At 41.9% G+C, this 24,923-nt stretch overlaps 1 long non-coding RNA gene across 1 annotated transcript; it reads left to right on the top strand.

The window, feature by feature from the left end:
• Positions 1-149: 149 nt before the first annotated feature.
• On the top strand, positions 150-7,274 carry LOC116870547. The gene is made up of 3 exons (XR_004383246.1): positions 150-451; positions 5,208-5,325; positions 7,172-7,274. It is a non-coding gene; the product is annotated as an uncharacterized LOC116870547 (long non-coding RNA).
• Positions 7,275-24,923: the final 17,649 nt, after the last annotated feature.

Genomic DNA, 24,923 nt, shown 5'->3' with positions numbered 1-24,923 from the left:
TTCCTGGAACAGACCAAGCTGTTTCCTGCCTCATTTCCTTTGTTCTTGTTATTATCTTGCCAAGAAAGCTCTGCTCTTGTCACAGCTGGTTTCTTTTAATTTTTCTGGTTTTTCTTAAATGTAATCACTTCAGAGAGACTTTCCACGGCCATCCCCTCCAAATGAGGCCACCAATCTTTTTCTAACACAATCTCCTATTCTATTGTCCTAATGGAAATTATCGCTATCTGAATGCACTTTACTGTTTTATCTATTATTGAATGTGTATTTCTTGTTTTGGGCGACTTTATTTTACCTCTCTTCTCATTAAACCATTAGCTCTAAGGAAACAGGGAGCTCGACTTCTAGGTTCACTGCTTTGTCTTCTGTGCCTAGAACAATGCTAGACCCATGTCAGAGGTTGAAGACACACTGGTTCAGAAACACATGAAGGTGGCTTCATAAATGTGTGGTGAGTAAATAAATATGAATCTACTTTTGTCCTGACTTGAAGAGATGCTTTCATCAAGTACTAAGGGCATATATATTTTTTAACATGATTCTAGAATTTATATTGTGTTCCACTGTGACCTATGTGGCTGAACAGACATTAGTTTCCCATTATTAATAGGTTTCTAGTACAGCTGGATGTCTGGCAGTGCCATCTGATCAGCAGGCTTTTTTCCCAGAATTTTCTTCATTATTCTAGCCTTATAATAGTATAATTAGCTTCTCACTGTAGAATGATATCTAGGAATTTCACCATCAACCATTGTCATGGGCAACTCCTCCTAGGCCAGCAAGTCTCATCCATGTTAGCAACTGGCTTCAGGTTTAGGGGAGAAAGGCTCCTAAAAAGAGATATCTTTCTTGGTTAATGCCTTTTCTTAGGGTTTTCTAGAGAGTTCTAGACTGACTGCAAGAAGGGCTGTTTGTTTGTTCATGCCTCCCCATACTGTTTGGAAGGACTTTCTGTACGCTGTTCTGGGTTTGGACATGTGCCTTGCTTTGGTCAATGGGTCAGTTCCAAGTGACAAAAATGGAGGCTTGAAAACCAAGCCCCAAGGGTGGGCTCTGAGGCTTCACCGTCATTGCTCTTCAAGCCCGAAGCCACCATATGAACAAGGCTGGGCTGGCCGGTGGGGTGATGAGAGAGCCTTGGCCCAATTGCTCCAATACTCTAGCTGACAGCCTAAAGGCAGAGCCGCTAAACTCATCCGCAGCTGACTACAGTCTCACCAATGAGTCCAGCTGGAAACAGCAGGAACTCTGTCTGGTGGAGCCCAGCCCACATTGCCAACCCACAGAACTATGAGTTATACCAGAGGTGGTTGTGTTAAGCCACTAAATTTTGAGGTAGTATGTTTCAGAGCACAAGCTGAAGAATGCCTCTTGTGTGTTTTCATAAGACACACACAAACATGCATGCACACCAATATCTCATTCATTGGAAATCGAGAGAAATACTTGGAATGCATTTCTACCACAATTCTGCTGCAGGGATGCCGTGACCCATAGCAATAGAACAGAAAAGAAGGAGACAAAAAGGGATGCCTGCGTGGTTCAGTTAGTTAGGCATCTGCCCTTAGATCAGGTCATGACCCGGGAGTCTGGGGATCAAGGCCCACATGGGATCAAACGCCACATCAGGTTTCCTGCTGAGAGGGGTTTTGGTTCTCTCTCCTGCTGCCCTTCCCCCTGCTTGTGCGCTCTCTCTCTCTCTCAAATAAATAAATAAAATCTTAAAAAAAAAAAAAAAGAAGGAGACAAAAAGTTGTGGGTTATCATTAGGTTAGGTCATTTGCACAGACAACTAAATCACCCCTGAAAAACATTTAGAGATGTAACATGAAGAAAATACACGGAGAACAAGAAATTGCCTGATTCTAACACTGTGTGACCCAAAATGCTATCAGTTTGTTGCATGGCCATACACCTCACTTTGTATCTGAAGCTGTACTTGGGGCCTGTGCGAGGTGCTAAGTGAAGGAAAAAAGGAAGTAGAGGAACTCTAAACATTGAGGGAACGCCCAATAAAAACCCAACTGGGTCACCTTACTAAGGAAGGCAGCCGTTCATAATGTAACATGATAAGTCACTTTTCCAACATATGAAGGTTAAAATAAATATATTTTATAATTGGGAATTTTTATTTTCAAGATCTTAGTAAATTACAATGATTGTAACATTAATTCTTTAAGAAAAATCCTGATTTTGATCTTGAATTTGAGGAGTAAACGATCATTTCTTGTTTAGATTTAGGAACATGTAATATATAATATGTTTCCTATGAAAACAAAGACTTTAGAACTTCGATTAAAAAAAAATAAAATTTTGCCTTGCTGAGAAAAACAAGATAAGGGTGGAGAAATTCCTTCTTAAAATTCCTCCAAAACTTTCATTAAAGCAATGCTGTTATGGATGTATAGGTCATTTAAAAACATCTCTTCGTTGATGAGTTTTGAGAGATGTTCACCTTCTGTTGTTATATTGTAGGGCTGAAGGGTAACTTTTTTTTTTTAAGATTTTATTTATTTGACAGACAGAGATCACAAGCAGGCAGAGAGGCAGGCAGAGAGAGAGGGGGAAGCAGAGAGCCCGATGCGGGGCTCAAGCGATCCCAGGACCCTGGGATCATGACCTGGGTAGATCTTAAGGCAGAGGCTTAATCCGCTGAGCCACCCAGGTGCCCCTGAAGGGTAACTTTTGAATCAGACTACGATTTGTCCTAATGATGGGGATCAAAGCCACACAACTGCTTTTACAACTTGAACAATGAAAAATAATACTGAGAAGTGATAAACATAATTTCTATTTCTAAGCATGTTTCCTCTCTAAGAGATAGTTTCTGATCTTAAATATAGACTGTTTTTCAACACTGCAATGGCCAGTGGAGAGAATTCAATTTACTCAGTCATTGAAAAATTGCTGTGTGCGAGGCAGAGGTAGTAGGCATAGCGACGTAAAAGTGCATCAGACGGTCTCTGCCCTCGAGGAACTACAATCTTCAACATGGACATGGACTCCATTCAGTCTTCTCTGTCACAGGAGAGAGGAGACTTAAAAGCACACATGCTTTCAAACTTCAGCGATAGAAGGAAACCCAGGGTTCTGGTAGATTTTAGGAGGTGGGGGCCTCCAAATTTTGTTTAAAATTTTAAAATTAGAGTTTAAAAAGTTAGAGTTAAAAAAGAGTGTTAAACACACTCTTTAAGTGAATGGAGAATCCTTTCCAAATGAAATAAGCAATAATCGTTCTCCCACCCCAAGTGCTGCCACCTTTTACTATTGTAATTGTGTACAAAACATAAAGAAATCCAACAGAATGTGACAATGATGTCTTTTTTCTAATACAGCAGTTATCCAATTTGATTTTTATACCATCCTTCATTCCTTCTCCTCCAACTCACACATACGTCCACTTCACACTCTTCAAGTTTGGTAAAAAGGTGGATAAAATAATAGCACTAGTAATAATAATAATAACAATAACATATAAAAAATTTTATTCCAAGTGACAATAGCTTATAAATAATTAAGGTCAATGTTCTTAAATCTCAAAGTCAGCAGTTGACTAATGCTGACAGTCAAGTCATGGGGTGCCTGGGGGAGTCTGTTGGTGGAGCGCCAGACTCTTGATTTTAACTCAAGTCATGATCTCAGGGTCTTGAGATCAAGCCCCACATCAGGCTCCGTGCTTGGCAGAGAGTCTGTTTCAGATTCTCTATCTCCCTCTCTTCCTGCCTCCCCCTGCCACTCACTCTCTCTAAAACAAATAAGTAACTCTTTAAAAAATAAAAAAGAAAGAAAGTCAAGTCATAGCCTGGACATTCTTTAATGGAGTATTGTAATAGTGACTATATTTCTCAATAAAAACTACAATATTTGGTCCGATTTCCAGATATAACATGAACTTAGGAATCTGCTAGGAAATCATGGACATATGAGAATTATATAACACAGTTCTCATTAATGCAGACTGTAAGTGATGTGTTCTTGACCCTTGCCTGTGTTATTGCTTAAGGACCACAGTTTTGACAGCTCCCATCATTTCACATTTATTCAAACCACCCTGTTGCTTACAGCACACACTTGGCTCAGTAGTCATATGTGGACGTAACTAAGCATGCATGTATGTTTCTAGTTTGTCATTCACAAGTTCTTATACTAATGGCAGACTTAAAATGTTATAAGCTATTAATTACTGCTTTTCTTAGAAGGATCACAGCTGTTTTCTATCCCACCCTTAAGAACTCCAGCTACATACAGGTGATCTATTCTAGGCACAGGCGCTTGTATAGTTTCAGAAAAAGGTGAGAGTTGGGCTTGTGTAGGTCGCACCCACAACATGAAGTTCCTGGTGTATATCCTGTTTGCGCTAAGGGATCCCTCCTGGGGTAAACTCTTGTGACATCAAGTAGATCACAACATATTTGCGGAGAAAGGTTAAACATTTGAGTAATGTAATTATGTATCTTCTGGGTAGTGTCCATTTATTAGTTAGAGAAAAATGGGGGAGCTATTAAGGCACTCCTCTTTCTAACTATATATGTGTACGATGCCAGTTGTTGTCAATATTATAACAGACCAAAGGCAGAGACAGATATGAGAACCCAAGTGCTTTCTATTAATACAGACATTAAAGAGATTTGCAAACTGCAAAACAATGACATTCTCTTCAGCACATGGTTTTTTGTTTTGGAAAACAGAGCTATTTTTCATAAAATGTAATTAACATGCCATGAATCCGTATTTTTAAATTAATAGGTAAATTTAAGTTTTTTCTCAGTTTCAATTTCTAACACAATAAACATTGATTGATGTAATCTACATGAGCAAAATTCTTTGAGGTTGTCAAAACTTCTGAAAAATGTAGAGATTCCAGGAGCTGAAAAAGTTGAGAATTGATGATTGGGAACGAAGAGACAGATGGGACCTAGAGTATTAAATTTGGGAGTAATCAGCATTTGGCTGGTGATTTATACGTGCATGCGGGTGACACTGGCCAGAAGAAGTTTCCGAAGTGAAAAGATATGACTCATAATGAAATGCTGAGACTTAGTTTCTTAGCCTGTCCAAGTGTACCTTATCCACAAAACGCCACTGTACGCATTATTGTCAGTGGGTCATCATTTGTAAAGCACTTGGCATAAAGAAGGCAGTCAATAAATGATACTTACTTTTTATTTTTCTTCTTGAATCTTTTATCTTTCTTCATTCGAATGCAGAATTAATTTTTTGGCATAATCCAGACGACTAGTCAAGCACGCTTCTTTTCCTTCATGCAGGAGCAAGTGGAGAGAGGAAGTGAGTAGGGAGAGAAAGTTTGAGACAATGAAGGAAAAGGTAAGTGTAGCTTGTCATCTGCCCTTACAGTATTCGTATGGGTCAAGCAGCATCTGCCATTGAGATGATTGGCTTTATTACTTCTTTTAAATTGGGTTCAAATGTTCTTGCCATTTTTCAGTGTGGCAGGAAGAACACAAAGACATTGGGATCGGGGTGATTGGAATTCTGGTTCTGCTCCACACTGGAAGTGTAACCTTGGGAAACTACTCTACCTTTTGGAGCCCTACTCTCCTAACCTGTGCAATGAGAACCTTGATAGAGACCTTAGATGAGCAGACTATTGCACAAGGGCATGTAAGTGAAGTGCTGTGTGCCAGGTGCATGATAGTTGCTCAATAAATGGCAAACGTATTGTTGTTTGCTGAGGTGTGAGCTGGAGAGTGCAAGGATCTCTAAGGCAAGAAACTGACATTTCCAACTGAAGTTATGAGTTATAACTGGTGGAACGAAGGGGAAAATGAAAGTAGACTATAAACAGCGAAAAAAAAATTTAGAAAAAGAATTCATAGTTTGAAGTTTTATTTTTCCATGGTGACTCAGCATCCATTTTAATCTTTTCCCAAAGGATGGACATGCATACGTATATTTATCTGTATTGTCTCTATCCTTCATATAGCTATCACATTTATCTATCCACCTGTCTAAGTGACAAATGTGGATGACAAACACTGAAATTCAGTGTGGGATGGGCAAAGAGTAGGAAGAGTGGTAGAAGTCACAGATTTCTAGATATACACAAGGACAGATAACTATGACAGAAGACAGGTAGATCAGTCTCCACAACTTCAAAGGTTGAAAGACTTTGCAATGACTTTCAGACCAAGGCTTACCTTTTGCAATTGTGATTGTCCTGTTGTCTGCCATTTTCTTGTCTTGCGGCTCCATTTTCTTGGCATCTCTATGTAGGTTATTAATTTAAGACTTATTTATTTTCCTAAAGTGCCATGAATAGGTTGGAGGTGGCATAGCACAATAGAGTTCAGGGTTTGGAGCCAGGCAGAATTTGGTTTGGCTCTTAGCCCTGCTGATTTGGGCAAATTAATGAATGCAACCTATATTATCGAGTGCCTGCCATGTCCCTGGTATTGCACCAATTTCTTATGATATGATAATAAGCAAAGAACCTGCATCCCCATTCTTAGGGACTTCAGAGGATCGGGTGAGAGAGAGGCATTATTAAAAAATGACACTAATGAATATATGACTACTCACTGAGATCAATTTTAAACTGAATTACAAGTTAGAGGGTGAGGTCAATAGTATATAATCAAAAGCAACAGTGTAGGCTAAAGACTTTTGACAGAAAGGAGCAAGGAAAATTAAAAGAAAAATTTGGTGTGGCTGGAGTGAAGACAGCCAGAGGAGGAATCAGAAGCTCTAGTTTTCTCGTCTGTAAACTGGGGTTAATAAGGTTATCTTGTGGATTACTGAGAGAATATGATACTGCTTAAACAATGGTGACAATTCTATTAAATGGTGGCTACAGTTATGATTACATAGTTGCTGCAGAGGTGAAGACATTTCCTCATTACATAATGTGAGATCAAACCTTCTCTAACATTTTAGTTGTGTTCACCCTCGACAACTGACCACTGGCAGACAAATGCATCCCAGTCCTTGCAGTGCCCAGAAGACTTAGAGTTTAGGGAAGAAGTGAGGTGTTTTCTTTTGGTCTTGGACTATGTAGATGCCTGTCAATGAGAGAAGGAATGTCAGAAAGCCATTGTTGAAAGGAAGGAGAAAGGAGTCAAAGAAACTCTATGTTCTAAATAATTTTTTTCCCTAGACATGTCTTGAAATGTGACATTCCATTCCCCTAATCTGCTGTTTTCCTACCCTACAGGCAAAGGTTCCAACTTCCCAACATGTTCCTGCAAGCAAAGATCTGAATGGGGAAGCTACTGCAGAAAAGGCTCTTCCAGCTGTATCAGGGGAATTAAATCGAATTGCAGAATTAGGTAGTCTCAAGAATACAGTGCCATTTTTAATTTTTTGCTGTTTTTTAAGTTTTTATTCAAATTACAGTTAGTTAACATACAGTATAATGTTAGTTTCAGGTGTACAATATAGTGATTCAACACTTCCATACGTCACCCAGTGCTCACCTCAAGTGCACTCCTTAATCCCCATCACCTATTTTACCCATCCCACACCCACCTCCCCTCTGGTGACCATCAGTTTTTTTCTCTAGAGTCTGTTTCTTGGTTTACCTCTCTTTCTCTATTTTCCCCTATGATCATCTATTTCTTAAATTCTACATATGAGTGAAATCATATGGTATCTGCCTTCCTCTGGCTGACTTATCTCACTTAGCATACTACTCTCTAGCTCCATTCATGTCATTGAAAATGGTAAGATTTTATTCCTTATTATGGCTAATATTCCACTGTGTATATATATACTTCCTCTTCCTTGTCCATTCATCAGCCGTTGGACACTTGGGCTGTTTCCATAATTTGGGTATTGTAGATAAAGCAGCTATAAACATTGGGGTGCATGTATCCCTTTGAATTAGTATTTTTGTATTCTTTGGATAAATACCCAGTAGTGTGATTACTGGATCAGAGAGTAGAAATAGATAACTTCCTAGAAACATAGAAACTACTAGAACTGAAACAGGAAGAAATAGAAAACTTGAACAGACTGATAACAAGCAAAGAAATTAAACTGGTAATCAAAACACTCCCAACAGAGGCACCTGGGTGGCTCAGTTGATTGAGCATCTAAGTCTTGGTTGGTTTTGGCTCGGGTCATGATCTCAGGGTCATGAGAGAGGGTGCTGAGTGGGGCTCCATGCTCAGCACAGAGTTGACTTGAGATTCTCTGCTTCTCCCTGTGCTCCTCCCCCAACGTGGCTAGCAGTCACTCCCTCTCTCTCTCAAATAAATAAATAAATAAATAAATAAATAAATAAAATCTTAAAAACCAAACCAAAACACTCCTAACAAGCAAATTCCAGGGCCAAATGGCTTCACAGGCAAATTTTACCAAACATTTAAAGACTGAATACTTATTCTCCTCAAACTATTCCAAAAAGAAAAGCAAACTTGAAATTTCATTCTATGAGGCCAACATTACCCTGGTACCAACAACAGATGAAGACACCACTAAAAAAGAGAACTGTAGGCCAATATCTCTGATGAACATGAGTGCAAAAATTCTCCATAAAATACTAGCAGACGAAATCCAATAATACATTAGAAAAAAAAATCAGTCACCACAATCAAGTGGGATTTATTCCTGGGTTTCAAGGATGGTTCAGTACCTGTGAATCAATCAACATGATATATCACATTAATAAAAGAAAGGATAAGACCCATATGATCATTTTAGTAGATGCAGAAAAAGCATTTGACAAAATACAACATCCAGTCATGATAAAAGCCCTCAACAGGCAGGGTTTAGAGAGGACATACCTCAACATAATAAAGGTTGTATATGAAAAACCCACAGTGAATATCATTCTCAATGGGGAAAACCTGAGAACTTTTGCCCTAAGTCAGGAATGAGACAGGGATGTCCACTTTTTCCACTTTTATTCAACATGATACTCGAAGTCTTAGCCTCAGCAACCAGACAACAAAATGAAATAAAGTCATCTAAATCAACAAAGAAGAAGTCAAATTTTCACTATTTGCAGACCACATGATACTTTACATAGAAAACCAGAAAGATACCACCCTAAAATTTCTAGAGGTACAGTGCCTTTTAAATGGAAATGGACCCCAGCAAGTAAGCCCCTGAAGTCCCAGGACTGTAGCACTAACAGCCTGGATCCAAACCCCTCTCCACGCCTGTGACTTAGCCTCCCCATCCCTAGAAAAGAACTAATGATGAAAATAGTAATACGCGTCTCCTAAAGTTGTTTTGAGGATAAAATGAGTAAACAGGGAGAATGCGCAAAGCCTTTAGAAGAGCTCCCAGCCCAGAGTAAGCATGTATAAATGTTAGCTACACTTTTCCCTCCAGTTTTATTGAGATACAGTTGACATAGGTCATTGTATATGTTTAAGGTGTACTGCCTAATGCTTACATATGTGACATGTATCGCTCACACATATTGTGAGATGACTGCCGTATACATATATTAGTTAATATCCATCACCTCTTACAGAAATCAGTAAAAGAGAAAGCAAAACAAGGATGTATTTTTCTTAAAAAAAGAATATATTTTTCCTTTATATATATATCTATTTACATGTATATATACACACACATATGTACATATATATATATATATGTATGTTTATTTATTTATTTATTTATCCTGCAGCAATGTGAGGTATGGTTGTCGTGTTATTTATCTTATAGCTGGAGGTTTGTACCTTGTGACCACCTTCCTCCTGTTCCTCCCCCTATCTCTCACCTCTGTTAACTACGAATCTGATCCCTTTTGCTGTGAATTTGGTTTGTTTGTTTGTTTGTTTTTAGATTTCACCTGCAAGTGAGATCATACAGTATTTGCCTTGCTCCCCCTGACTTATTTGACCTTGCCTAATACCCTCAGGTTCCATTCAAGTTATCACAAACAGTAGAATTTCCTTATTTGTAGATATACCACAACTTGTTCATGCAATCATTCATGAACTTGTTTCCATGTCTTGGCTATTGTAAATAATGTTCATTATTAACTTAATGCCTGAAGTAGTTGTCAGTTATTGCCCCTCCCTCTTCCAACATAAAGACACGTATAAATATACAAGCACACACACACGCACGCATACACACACGCAAGGTTCTTACACTCTTGATGTCAGGATGTGTACAATCGTCTTAGGGTCCCATATACAATTAAAAGAGCTTTGGGTTTAATGAGAGTTCAAATACTGTAGCTGTCGAAAGCAGTACACAGAAGGAGGAATGTTTTAATCTCTGCAGCATTTTTCTGGGGACTAGTGTTGCTTCACAATAGCCAGTGCATGCGGTAGAAAGGAGCTACTGTCTGAGCCGCTCTTCTTCCTCTTCCTAATTTCATGTGTGAGCACCGAGCCCATCAATCTTAGCAGATGCACATCCCCTGGCACCTGTCCCGGCAGATTAAGGCCCGGGAAACAGTGAAAGAAGATAGAGGGCGGGGGTTGGAGCAAAGAAACTCATAGCATTTGTGGGCAGTTGAGCATCCTGCGTCCAGACCAAGTCCTGTGACCAGCTTTGCTTATGGAAAGTGGAGCTCCACTAGGTGGGAACTCGAGATGGGTGTCTGGGCTTCAAGTGCATAGGAAGAGACTAACACATCAGCACCTCCTTACAGAACTCCACATCAGCTGTCATCAGAAGCAGTGGGTCAGCTCTTTTTAGCTTTGGGCTCCCATTGGTGTAGTTTCCTGGAACCTGAAACTTAGAGGCTCACATTTCCATTGCGGTTTTCTGGCCAGAGGGTTCCCTGGTTCCTGTCTATCTTTCACTTTGAGTAAGGCTTTGTTGCCATTATTTTATAATGTCGGGGAACTTGAGGCCACAAGAACTCACAATGTGAAGCTCCTGATGTTGAAACTATGGTTCCCAGACACAGATCACGTTTCCCCTTTTCCCATATGTGACAACTGTTGACCCTTAAACAGCATGAGTTTGAACTATGTGGGTCCACTTACAAGTGGGTTGTTTCCAATAAATAGAGCATAGTACTAGAAATGTATTTTCCCAACTCTGGACTCTGGTAACCAAACTGAAGCTTACAGAAAGGAGGGGGAGTAAGGGTAGGGGAATGGGGTAACTGGGTGATGGGTATGAGGCACATGGCGTGATGAGCACTGGCTGTTATACACAACCAATGAGTCACTGAGCACTCCATCAAAAACTGATGAGGTACTATACGTTGACTAAATGAACATAATTAAAAAAAAGCATAGATTAAAAAAAAGAAATGTATTTTTTCTTCCTTAAGATTTTCTGGATAATGTTTTCTTTTCTCTCTTACTTTATTGTAAGAATACAGTATATAATACATATAGCTCATGCAATGTGTTAGCTAACTGTTTGCATTATTGGTAAGGCTTCTGGTCAACAGTAGGCTATAAGTTAAGTTTTGGGGGAGTCAAAGTGATACGAAGTTTCTCAAACAACGGAGGGTAGGTGCCTGTAACTCCCACATTGTTCAAGGGTCAACTGTATCTAACCTATTTATGGCTCGCTACATGGCAAATTTGGACACGTTTTCTTTGCTGCCACTAAAAAGTTGCCATATTCCTGACTGTCTTTGTTCCAATCATTTGACTTAACCCAGAAACACTGTAAAAGGAGATGTGGACACTCACAAGGGGATGAAACGTGGCTTAACATGGGGTAAATGGTAAGCCCTGTATTGCGCTGCCATTTGTCTAATTAAATGGCACCAGAAAAATCAGCCCCAGCAAAATCCTTTCCAAATAAAGGCTTCTCGATCTCCCCCAGGGATTTTAGCCCCATTGTCCTATGTTCTTGTCCTTGACACCCACCTGCAACCACTCAAAGCCACACTGATTTCCCTGCTGCTGGTTTTCTGCTGGAGCCAAGGCTGATGTCTAAGCCTGAGTATTTGGTCTTGAGGGTTCCAAAACTGTCACCTCTACAGGGGCCAGGATGGCATGTGCATCTGTGAGGAGAGGTTTCCTGCTCCCCTCAGTCACCCTGCCACTGGCCCAAATTGTTCTGTTGAGGTCCAGGCCTCAGAGGATCCTTCCTGCGAAGACAGGCCCTCAGCAGCCACAAGCAGCCTCTTCACGGCCTCAGTTGCAAATCTGATGAACAAGACAGAGACTTCTGGTTTCTGTCTGGTATGTAAGGAGCTTGGAAGTCACCACTCTGCTAAACAATGAGTAAAAATCTGAATGAACCAAAAATCCCCAAATCCATAAGGGAGGGGAGGTCGCTGGGCCAAAGGCTTCCCGGAAAACTGGAGAAACCTACACATCACTACAGAGAATCACAACTTACCATAAGCGAAACCGAAAAGCAAAAACCTCTGGGGGAACCAGTGCAGGGGTAGCAAAAACCTGAACGAAGTTGCTGAGTTGCTGGAGGCTCATGTGGACAAGCCTGAGAGTTAGAAACTCCAGGGGACCCAGTCCCTGGCGGGAGGTGTGTGTGGGGGGCACTTTGTTGAGTTTTTCTGTCCAGGAACTCTACCAGGGTAAATAGCAAGGAAAAAGTCCCTCATACTTCTGTTGTAGGGGTGGGGAGTAGGGGTGGGAGGTGGTGAGTGGTTCCACTTTGGAATACACTGGAGCACTCTGTTCTTCTTAACCAGGCCTGCCCTCAGGGGAAACTCATCAACTAGAGTCTAACTAATTGACCTAAAGGAAGGGAAATACCCCACTTCAGCCTCTGGTAGCTTTCCACGCGGGGAAGGAAAATACTCAACTGCCAACCCCTCCAGTCATCCTGGCCCTCCCAAGTGGGAAAAAAACCTGAGAAGCTTGTATAAAGTTCACACTCCAGGGACACAAGCTCACCAAAAGACTGAGAGAGAAAGCTTCCCTCTCCTCCTACCTCACCAAGACATTTACCGAAGGCCTACTTACCTCACTTCCTTTGAGTCAGCACACGGTGTGCAGTTATAAGAGATACTAAAAGGCAAAACAAAGAATTTGAAGAGATGGCACAAGCATCAGAACCAGAGTTGGAAATACGGCGGGAATATTGGAATTATCAGACCAGGAATTTTTATCGGACCTGTGATTAGTACATTACCGGATACTTACTGTGAGGACCTGGTAGAGTCCCCAGAGGTACAACTCACATACCCAGGATGCCACGTAGACAACGTGCAGGCACAGGTGGGCCATGTAAGCAATGAGGTGGGAAATCTGAGAAAGAGTAAAAAAGAAATGTTAGAGATCAAACACACTATAAAAAAAATGAACAAAGCCTCTGATTGGCTTATAGATAAACTGTACGTGACTCAGGAAAGAACCTCTGAGCTCGTGTATGTCAGCAGAAACATCCAAAACTAAAAAGCAAGGAGAGGGGCTCCTGGGGGCTCAGTCAGCTAAGCATCTGCCTTCAGCTTGGATTGTGATCCTGGGGTCCCAGGACAGAGCCTCGCATTAGGTTCCCTGCTCTGTGAGGGGCCTGCTTCTCCCTCTTCCTCTGCCTGCCACGGCCCCCTGCTTGTGCACACTTTCTCTCTCTGTCAAATAAATAAATAAAATCTTTTAAAAAATGAAAAGAGGAAAAAAGGACTGAAAAATACAGAATAAGAGATCTAAGAACTGTGGGACAAGTACTTTTAATGGGAATACCAGAAGAAGCGGAAAGAGAGAGAATCGGGAGAAATATTTGAGGCAAGAATGATTGAAAATTTCCCCCAAATTCATGTCAGACACCAAACCACAGAGCCAGGAAGTCCAGAACACACCAAGCAGGATAAATGCCAAAATTCATATTTAAACTGCAGAAAATTCAAAATATTTACAACTATTAAATGAAGCCAAAGGAAAAAAACCTTCCCGATAGAGGATCAAAGATGAGAATTACATCCTACTTGTCCTCAGAGCCCAAACACATCAGAGAGTGGGGAGAAGTATTTAAAATGTCCCAAGGAGTGAAGTCCTTTTCTCTTTCCTGAACTTCCTCCAGTTTATTGACAAACTCTTCTGCCCCAGTACAAACCCACATTGAGGTATCTGAGGCTCTGTCTCCCGGTTCAGTAGATACATTGAGACTCCTGACTGAGCCGCTGAGTCAGTCACAGTCAAATTCATGTATTTGGTGGGTCCCCATGCGCTGTGACAGGTGTCCCACATACACCAATCTGTAGGAAAACAGGTGCTGTGCTCCCATGGGACTTGAATTCTAATAAGTGGAAGTTTAAGGGTATAAAAGTAACTAACGCTTCGAACCTGTAGTAGACTGATTTTTTTTCCAGCAGTTTCACGATTTTCTATTTCAATATCAAAATTTTCAGTGTGGAGTAGAAAGAATTTGCAATGAATACCCATATAGTCACCACACGAATTCTGCCATTAACACTTTATAATACTTGTTTTATAAAACTGCTTATCAATGTATCCATCCATCTATCCATCCATCCATCCATCTATTCTTTTTTGGATATATTTCAAAGTAAATTACAGAAATCAGTTTGTTTTACCCCTAAACACCTTTGTATGCATATCATTAAGGCTATTAGCTAGAATTCATTATTTATATATGAGAAAACTTTGCTTCTTTTATTTTCTATTTGACATATAATTTACATACAGTGAAATGCATAAACCTTCCATGTTCCATTGGATAAGTTTGGATGAATGCAAATACCAATGCAACCCCAGCCTTTATCAAGACACAGAAGTTAGCATCACACCAGAAAATTCTCTCATGTGCCTTCTCAGTTCATTCCTGCAAGGGTCACCCTTCAGAGGCAACTACTCTTCTGATTTTTCTCCATTCACATTAGTTTTGCCTATTCCATGTAGATGGAGTCATACAGTGTGTATTTTTTGTGTCCAGCTTCTTTTACCTATTATCACTTCTGTGAGCTTCATTGAGGTGGTTGCCATTTTCAGAAGTATATTCCTTTTTATGACTGAGTGATATTCCACTGTACATACCACAGCTTGTTTACCTCGTCTCCTAGTGCGAGACCCCTGAGCGTCCTCCAGTCTTTACCAATTACGAATAAAGTGGCCCTGAACAGCCTTGTGTAAGTTATCAGCTGGCTTTATAAAACTGTTCTTTTCATCCTCAGGAATTCTATTGTTTATATAAGTGGCTGACTTCTACAGCTGTATCTCCAGCCTAAACCGGTCCCTCCACTCCAGACTCTTAAATCCAACTGCCAACTCAACCTCTCCTCTTGGATCTCCAAAAGGCATCTCAAAACTAATGTCTGAAAGCAAACTCTTGCTCAACACCCACCCCAACTGCAATTTCCCATCCCATTAAATGGTGATTCTTCCAGTTATTCAGACCATAAAACAGAGACAGCCCCAACTCCTCTCCCTTGCCCAATCCATGGGCAATCCTATTTGTTCTATCTTCAGCGTATATCTAGAATGCTTCAGTTATTAGCACCTCTCCTCACCATCTGGTCGGAGGCATCATGGTTTCACTCATGAATTTTGGAAAATCTAGTAAGTGGTCTCTTGCTTCCATTCTGATCCTCCCACACAGCCTATTCTGAGCACCATAGCCAAAGTGGTCCTTTCAGAGGATGTTTTTTAGATCCTTCCATTCATGCTGCTTGAAAAACCTCATATGGCTCCTTAGTTCACTCAGAAGCAAAGTCCTGACAATGGCGCCCAAGGCTCTGTGCCATGTGGTTCTCCATTACACACCTGGCCACTTTCCCGTCCTCTTTCTACACCGCGCAGTTTTTTTTTCCTAGTGACACTGGCCTCTGGTGGTCACTCAGTGTGTTTGCAATTGCTGTTCCCTCTACCTGGCCTGCATTTCCCCAGATGAGGTAGCGCGGCCAGTCGTGACCTTATGCTGAAATGTCCCTGTCGGTGAATTTGAACATCTCAGGCCAATACCATATTCGTGGAGGGGTGGGGGCTTTTTAGCCTAATAGACAATATTCTCTGGGAGAGAATTTTCAAAGGACTATTTCCCCTGAATCTTGACAAAGCTGAGCGCTTTTTTCATTGTTTAGTTGCAAGGAAGCCATGGGCAAAATGATGATAATATCTTTCTTTTTTGCTGCTTTAAGGTGGCATCAGAGTAAACATGCACTGATGTGTATACAGGTGTTTTTAATAATGATTTAAGGGTCTGTGATATTTTCCAGGAGGGAAAACCTTTCTTTCTTTCTTTCTTTCTTTCTTTCTTTCTTTCTTTCTTTCTTTCTTTCTTTTTTTTTTTCTAAAGAGCCCATTTGAGTCATGAAGGAGAGCCCAACCTTGCAGCCACAGCACCCCCAAAAGCCACAGACGGTAGAGCATCAGGACAGTGACTCAAGTTGTCCAGTTTCTGCTGCTCCCGGGGCAATGGTTCTCAGACTTCAGTGAGCCTCGGACTCTCCCAAGGACCACCACACCCCAGACCCAGAGCTTCCCATTCGGCAGGTCCTTGGTGAAATCTGAGAACTTGCATTTCTACCAAGTTCCCGGAGGATGCTGTGTGGCCGGCTCAGGGATCAGACTTTGAAATAGAGCTTCAAGGGCTCTTTGCTGCTTCTCTATTCCCTGGCTGGGTGCAAACCCCTCCTCTGTCCTTGCCGCGGGACCCTGAGCCCAGGTGCGGGCTCCCTTGACTTCTATCCCGGGCCACCACTGGTGGCTGAGGGACTCGAAGTGATGGATGGAAGTAAGCTCAGTCTCACTCTTCGCAGCTGAGCTTTGCTTCTGCAGCTATGAGGACCGACGCTTCCATTCCTTGCAGGCGGTGATGACCACAGACGCACTAGGACGGAAGCACTGATTTAGTGAGCTTATTAGTTCCTCAGGTGAAGAAAGGGAGAAAACCCAGACTAGGAGTAGATTAAACCGGTGGTTCTGAAACTTAATACACACATTGGACACTTACTAAAATTGCAGGTTTTCCGCTGACACCACCATCACCTCACAGGCGTGCTGCCGTCTTGGGTCAAAAGTAGTTTAAGAGAGGGGCGCCTGGGTGGCTCAGTGGGTTAAGCCGCTGCCTTGAGCTCAGGTCATGGTCTCAGGGTCCTGGGATCGAGCCCCACATCAGGCTCTCTGCTCCGCGGGGAGCCCGCTTCCTCCTCTCTCTGCCTGCCTCTCTGCCTGCTTGTGATCTCTCTCTTTCTCTGTTGAATAAATAAATAAAATCTTAAAAAAAAAAAAAAAGTAGTTTAAGAGCTAACATTTAGGGGCGCCTGGGTGGCTCAGCCAGTTAAGCGCCTGCCTTTGGCTCAGGTCGTGAGCCCAGGCTGCTGGGATGGAGCCCCACGTCCTGCTCCACAAATAAATCTAGAAGAAGAAGAAGACATTTAAATAACCCCCTAGGTGATTCTATTATGGGTAATCAGGGGGCCCGCTTTCAGATATATTTAATGAAGTGACTTCCGCCAGCGCGCCCCGACGAGGGTACACGTGGAGCAGAGCCACGGCCACGGAACTGCGCTCTCAAGCCGCCTGCGCGCCAGCAGCGGAAACGCTCCCTCGGGGCCAGCAAGTGGCCGGGCGCTCTCGCCTGCGCCGCGCCGTCTCCTCCTGCTGAGTCTGACTAGGCACCCAGAGTCCACGGACGTGTCGGCGCAGCCGCAGTGCGGTGAGGTCGCCGCACCCTGTCTCGGGCTCGGGCTGCGGCGCCCTCTAGTGGCACGAACGGAACCGCCTGCTCGCGGCGGCTACCGCGGCGCGTTCCCAGTGAACGTCAGCCGACCTCCTGCTGGAAGGGAGCCGCGCCGAGGTTCCGCTGACGGCTTTATTCCACAGCGGAAGTCACGGATTCAGACACCTACCTGAGCTGCCATCTGAGCTAACTGATCGTGCTCTCTGCGCAACAGGTCGTTTTTAACACGTTCTGTCGATTTCCAATGAACAAGGGAAGCGCAGTAATGAGACGTTTCTCCAGCCGGCAGGGAGCGGACTGCAGTGGCGAATACAGCAGTGTAAGAGACCCTCGGGAGTAACATAATAGAAATATAGACATAGAATAAGTCACAGAATATAATAGAGAAGAATCAGTATTCTCTGACATAAGGCCGTCTTCTCTCCATGGTGGGAGAGGCACCGTCCTATGCTTGGAGATAGCAAGGAGAATGTTAGTCACTTCAATTCCTTATTTCAGAAAATGTACATGCATAATTATAGTCCATCCAATTCATATTTATGGAGCCACGGCCATGCTGTAGGCTCCAATGAAACACACACACACACATACACACTAAATCATTTCAACTGCATAGTAAACTCCTTTTCCTCCCTTGCACATTTGATGAAGATGATGGCAGCTTTCTCAGTGCCAGGCCCTGCGTTAAGCTAACGGAGCTCACAGTCATGGGCTGACTCATTCTTCTTGTCTGGGGAGCGTGTCCTCTGGTCGTGAAATGCTGTGCGAGCCCATACCAGTGGACCAAGCTCAGCTGATGCACTTAGGTGGCTCTTGGCACTCTTTCGCCCTGTTTGGATGGTAAATAGACAAGTGTAGCAATCCTGGCTTGAGAAGGTCGCAGGAATCAGGGCTTCAGACTTTTCAGGAGTGAGTTTCTGGATCGTGTCACCAGGAAGCCTCAAGGTCAAGCAGAGCTGCCAGCTGAAGAGAAGGGAAATCTACCAGGGATAATGGAGAAGGGAGACAATATCAGTTGCAATTCTAAGATCGTTGGCAGGGCAGGGAATACAGTTCTTCCCACTTAAGTTCCTCTCCCACATTTCTCCCAGGACGAGAAATCCTGGAAGAGCCGCTTCCTGTGTGTATGTGAAGTTGGTCTTGGAAGACTGCAGGAGACATGAGCTATGTCCCCGGATTTCTCCTTCGTTGCCCCAGCCTCTAGAGTACTGCGAGGGTATCTCAGATCCTTTAGCATTTGCCTCCTCCGTAGAGTCACCTCGCCCAAGGTCACACCTCCCGGGGCCCTGCCTGTATCCAGTGAACGATAACTTGGAAGTAGAAAGACCCATTTGACTCAAAGCAGGACAGCTCTGAGGGGCATGACAACTCCAGGGGTGATCATTTAAATTATGGCTTACTAGACAATCTCAAAGATTTAAATGCAAATTTATTTAGAGTCTCTGTTATTGTTTGAAGTTAGGATGCTGTTAAATTTTAATTACCTCAAATTATTTGATGATAACATCTTAAGTATGTAATTCTTTTTAAAGATACGTTTCTGTTAAAAAAGGTTTCTGTATAGCCCATGCTTTGTAAACATTTCCACATACTGCACTGGCTATTTGGAGACATGTATTTTGATACATGCTACAACAAACCCTCCAAATCCTTTTGAAAAGCAATTAGGCCATAGGGGTTGGGAGATAGAAACATATACATGGACTTTGAGTTAGTAATAATGATCATGGGACTTTATTCTATGTAAATATTCTTTTAAAAAAGATTTTATTTATTTATTTGACAGACAGATAGAGAGCACAAGTAGGCAGAGCAGCAGGCAGAAGGAGAGGGAGAAACAGGCTCCCGGCTGAGCAGGGAGCCCAATGTGGGACTCGAACTCAGGACCCTGGGATCATGATCTGAGCTGAAGGCAGCCGCCTAACCAACTGAGGCACGCAGGTGCCCCTCTATGTAAATATTCTTTAAAAGGAGAAAAACAATATGTTCCTTGGGTATTTGTAGACTATTAAAAATTCTACCCAATTTTTCTTAGCATAAAAAAACTTGTTCAGGGGTCCCTGGGTAGCTCAATCCTTAAGCATCTCCTTGGGGTCCTGGGATTGAGCCCCACATCGAGCTCCTTGTTTGTAGGGAAGCCTGTTTCTCCCTCTCCTACTCCCCCTGCTTGTGTTCCCTCTCTCACTGTGTCTCTCTTTGTCAAATAAATAAATAAAATCTTTTTAAAAAATTTGTTCAGCTAATTTTTAAATTTCGTGTTGACCCTGTCTAAGAAAATGTATCCAAATCTGAATGGTGAAGATGAGAAATTTTACCCACTTGCTCTAATGAATGTTGCTAAGTTGATAAAACAATTCCCTACTCATTCACATTACAAATCCTTTTGTCTGTATTTTGGGACCTGTTTTGTGGTTTCTTGGGAAGACTTGCTTTATGCGATTAGAGACTGAAAAACTTGTATGGTTTCGAGAAAGAGAAACAGTGGATCAGGACACAAATGAGAGCTCTCCACAAGCACGGCTGAACAGAGACAAAAGCTCAAATGTGGTTTAAGCCTCGAAAATGATCAACTATCCTCCCATCCTGGTAAACTGGAGCGCCTGCTGATTCATTACTGGTTACAGTTTCAGTGTTGCTCGAGGCTTCCCGGTGTCTGGATTAACTTCATTTACAGACCCAATCACAGAATTACCCACTTCTTGACAGCACGCAACCCAGAGCAAAGCTCTGCTTCCTAGCCCTTCCCCCTAATTGCCCAACATGAGCCCAAATTCTAACAGAAGTTCTTCCGGTGGCATTTTAGTGAGACACCCTAGCCTGTGGTGCGCTTTCTCTCTCACACCAGAAGTAGCACACACCCCTTGTTCAGCTACAGCGCCGTCCAGGGGTGGGGGGGCAGGGGGCAGAAGAACCTCTTCACGTCACCTATTAGTAATTTCAAGTTAGACATTGGGTAGAACTTTGAAAGCAAATGTTGATTTACCTTAATCCAGACTTCCAGGTTAACTCCTCTAATTTACGTTATATTTTCTTTCTTGATGGCCTCAACTTTCAGTACACTTTTCTTCAGACAAGTAATATGTCAACAGCAATTTCTTGAACGTTTGGCAATCTCCCTTCTCCCCAAATATTTCAGTATGTATGTGTATGTGCATACAAATGCATATATATATATATATATATATATATATATATATTTCTCCCTTTAAACAATTGAATCATAGAACAGCTTATGGGGAGATGACAATGCAGTTGTGTTTGACTGGTGTCATTTTCTTGGATGGCCTGTTGAAATTTTGAGGTTTCCTCCTAACTTGAGCAGAACAGATCCAACTACGTGTGGGTAAGGACATGAACCAGTGAGACACAGACAGGAAACATGCAGAGAGGCAAATAGTTAGGAGTTAGGGGAGGGGTCTGTTTTGCATATAAGGGCTATGGTCGGGTATTAGATCCAATGAGGGGAGCCACATTTTGCAAATGTCAATACTGAAGTCAGTGCAGAGACTGAGTCATGCTCCATACATATAATTCTTTGAATTCATAAGGAAAAAACTTCATGACGGAAATGGTTTTGAATAAAATGAGAAACAATCAGCTTGGTCATGTTTTATTTCTCAACATCATTTCCTGTTCTTCAACTAAAAGCCACCTGTGACTGGTAACAATGTTCTCCAAATTCTCAGAAAACGAGGCTGTTTTCCTTGAGTTTGACATAAATTATGTTTCACACAGTTACACAGTTGGTGAATAGTAATATGATTGACTCAGTGTGAATGCTTTTATTTTTATGAATGTATCATGATGAATTTCAAATTACAAAATGTGGATGAGCTTATAACAATGTTCTTTTTTTTTAAAAGATTTTTAAAAATTTATTATTTGACAGAGAGAGACACAGTGAGAGAGGGAATACAAGCAGAGGGAGTGGAAGATAGAGAAGCAGCCTTTCCACAGCAGGGTGCGTGAAGCGGGGTTGGAACCCGATGCGGGGCTCGATCCCAGGATCCTGGGATCATGACCTGAGCCAAAGGCTAACGCCCAACAACTGAGCCACCCAGGTGCCCCAACTGTTAACAATTTTTTGTTCACTGCTTTGGTCTACATATCAGTTAAGAGCTTTCAGTTGGAGAACACATGAGTCAATGAGACTTAATGATGTGGATTTAGTAGCTCATGTAACTGAAAATCAAAGGAAGATCCAGAATCAGACATGTTTTAGTCAAGATCTTGGTACTTCTCTTCACTCTGGCTCTATTATTAGCCAGGATGTGACCCCATGGTCACAAAGATGCCTACCAGCAGCAACTGCTTCCTTGTCCATTCCTAGAGTAGAAGGTGACACTTCTCCCAATATTACATGATATTTCCAGTGCTTCATGCAGACTGAACCAAGGTACATTGACCATTGTTGCAAGAGGTATGAGAATATGCCAACAGAGCATCACCTGGAGCTGAAGTCGGTAGTGCACTTAAACATCGTGGTTAATGAATGATTCCTGTATGGTTACAACAGGTATCTCCTTAAAAGAAATCAGAAATCTGTTGGGTACAGGGGAGAAAGAGAAAAGACGCTGGTCTGTCTGGTCTACCCAGGACTTGCCATTTTAAACCTTATCCTTGTAGGAAGCGATATCTCATCTTACCTATAGGTGGCAGTGTTGGGCTAAAAAATTGGCTCTAGTCTTCGGTCGCAATTTCAGTTCTTAGGTCCACCAGTTACAAGCAGCAGGCAGGGTTTTATGCAAGTCACTTAACCTCAGCACGCGTCAGCATCTTCATTCGCAAAATGAGATCAGTAGAATCGTTCTTGTAAAGCTGCTGTGAGAATTCGATGGGACGATGGACATACAGCGCTTAGCGTAGTGCTTGTTGATTTCTAAGCACAGGGAACAATATATTCGCATGTAAAGTAGTTATTTGATGGACACTTTAAGACATCACGTTTAACTGCTTAGGCATCTGCGTGCTGTCCAATATATTCTGGAAGCTTCTTTTCCCATCTGAGGTCATTTTTGTCAGTTACTAAATTCATTTTAGGCAGACTCAGTTCTTTGATCCTGAGACTAGAGCGTGCTATGGCATTGCAGTAGTACAATGTGGCAGGTGTTCCTGATGGGAGTTTCCTTCACAGACTGAATATCATTCTTCGGTGGTTGAGAATAGGGTATGGCTGTCATCTTACTGGGCCTCTATAATTTCTTGTTAGGAAAATGACCACATCAAAGACAACTAAACCCATCCAGAGCAATAATGTTCTGATTATTCCTTTCTTACTTCCTTTAGCTCAAGTAATTAGAAAGCTAAATCTACTCACGTGGCAATAATAAAGGGATTTTCTTTTGGCCTGCAACTCTTATTTCATTTTAATTGAAGCTAGGAGGTGGGTGGGAGACAGTGGAGTGCAGGGAGAAGACGGTGAAGTAACTCTAGTCATTTGTTTTAAAACTCACCTGAATGAGGGAAAAAATCAGAGCTTGGACTATAGTCCTTTGGGGAATCTATGTAAACTTTGTAACATATAAAGTAGGTGAATTAGGAGTGATTGCATCGAATGACTCTGCTTTTCAAAATGATTTATCTTGTGTATAAAGTGATAAACTTGGTGAATCTGAAATACAGTTAGTGTTCTTATGAAAGCAATTAGATCGAGGGAAAGAACATCAGTTTTGGAGACAGAAGGATCTGTCCCCAAATCTTGACAGCACTATTTATCAGACGTGTGACCTTGGAAAATGCCTTAATATCTTGGAGACTCAGTTTCCAAATCTGTGTGAGAGAGGCAAAAGTACCTTCTTTGTAGAGTTTATGGGATGATTGGGGGAATTGACATCATGGCCCTGCACAGTGTACAATACATATGAAGAGCATCAAAATCGTTCTTCTTGATAAAGATTCGTTGAACATGTACAGCCCTAAGGAAAGATCCATTCCATGACATAAACCATGACGGTGCTCAGAGTTCCCGACTTCTTGTCACTGTCCTTCATCTGATCACAAAGCGTTCTCCTGTCTCAGGATCTCAGGCCTTCAGGTCTAACATGGAGAAATTTATATATTCTGTCACGTTACTGAGGAGGACAGACAAGCTGGAACTTCCTCCATCAGTTCACTAAATCAGTGGTTCTTAGCCTTGGCTGCACATCGCAATCACTAGAGAACTTCAAGAAACCTCCATGTGCCCACTGTACCCCAGAACAATAGGTCAGGAATTTTTAGGGTTGGACCTAGCCCTAGTTTTTTAAAGCTCTGCAGATAAAACAAGGTGCTGCTGAGGTGGAAAACCATTGCTCTAAGCCATTTCTTATTAAACTGTAAGGTGCACACAAATCACCTGGGCGTCTTATTAGCTCACAGGCCCTGATCCTCTTGGTCTGGGATGGGGCCCGAGCTCCTGCATTTCCAACATGCTCTTGGGTGTTGCAGATCTACTGGTTTCTGGAGTAGCAAGGCTCTAAGATCCTTCTTTCCTTCTCTCTTTCTGCCATGCCTGGTTTATTTTTAAAAAAATTTTTTGAAGATTTTATTTATTTAGAGAGAGAGCTTGTGCATACGAGTGGGGGTGGGGGTAGAGGGAGAAGCAGACTTCCACTGAGCCTGGACCTGGGAATCATGACCTGAGCCAAAGGCACACCTTAACCCATTGAGCTGCCCGGGTGCCCTGAAAAAAGCCCGTTTATAAAAGATACCTTTTCTGTCCCAAGAATCACTTTTTCCCCTTTCAGTTTTATTGAGAAGCAATTGACAGGCAGCACTCTGTAATCTTCAGGTGTTCAGCATAGTGACTCGAGATATATGTATACATTGCAAAATGGTTACCACCATGTTTAGCTAATGGCACCTCATATAATTGTAATTTCTTTCTCCTTGTGAGGAAAACTTTCAGGCTTTGCACTCTTAGCACTTTCAAATATATCACACAGCACTCTTAACTATAGCCATCATATTGTACCTTATATCCCAGGTCATATTTATCTTATAACTGGAAGTTTGTACCTTTTGACCACCTTTACTCAATTCCTCTGTCCTCTACTCCCTGCCTCTGGTAACCACAAATCTATTCTCTTTTTCTATAAGTTGAGCTCTTGGGGTTCCCCATATAAGTGATATTATGAAGTATTTGTCTTTCTCTGACTTCACTCAGCGTAACACCCTCAAAGTCCATCATGTCATTGCAAATGGCAGGATTTCATTCTTTTTTATGGCTGAATAATATTCTGTGTTATATATGTACTTATTTATTTATATAAACACACAAACTTTATTCATTTGCATAAATAACTGTCTATTACACACACACACACACACACAACCTCCCGCATGTTCTTTATTCATTCATCCATTGGTAGATACTTAGGTTGTCCATATCTTGGCTATTGCAAATCATGTTGCAAAGAGCATGGGGGTGCATATCGCTTTTT

Source organism: Lontra canadensis, unplaced genomic scaffold, assembly GCF_010015895.1.
Source record: "Lontra canadensis isolate GAN:19392208 unplaced genomic scaffold, GSC_riverotter_1.0 scaffold1, whole genome shotgun sequence".
Taxonomy (NCBI): Eukaryota; Metazoa; Chordata; class Mammalia; order Carnivora; family Mustelidae; genus Lontra; species Lontra canadensis.
Note: the sequence above shows the minus strand (reverse complement) of the source record. Positions and strands in the feature narration are given on the sequence as shown.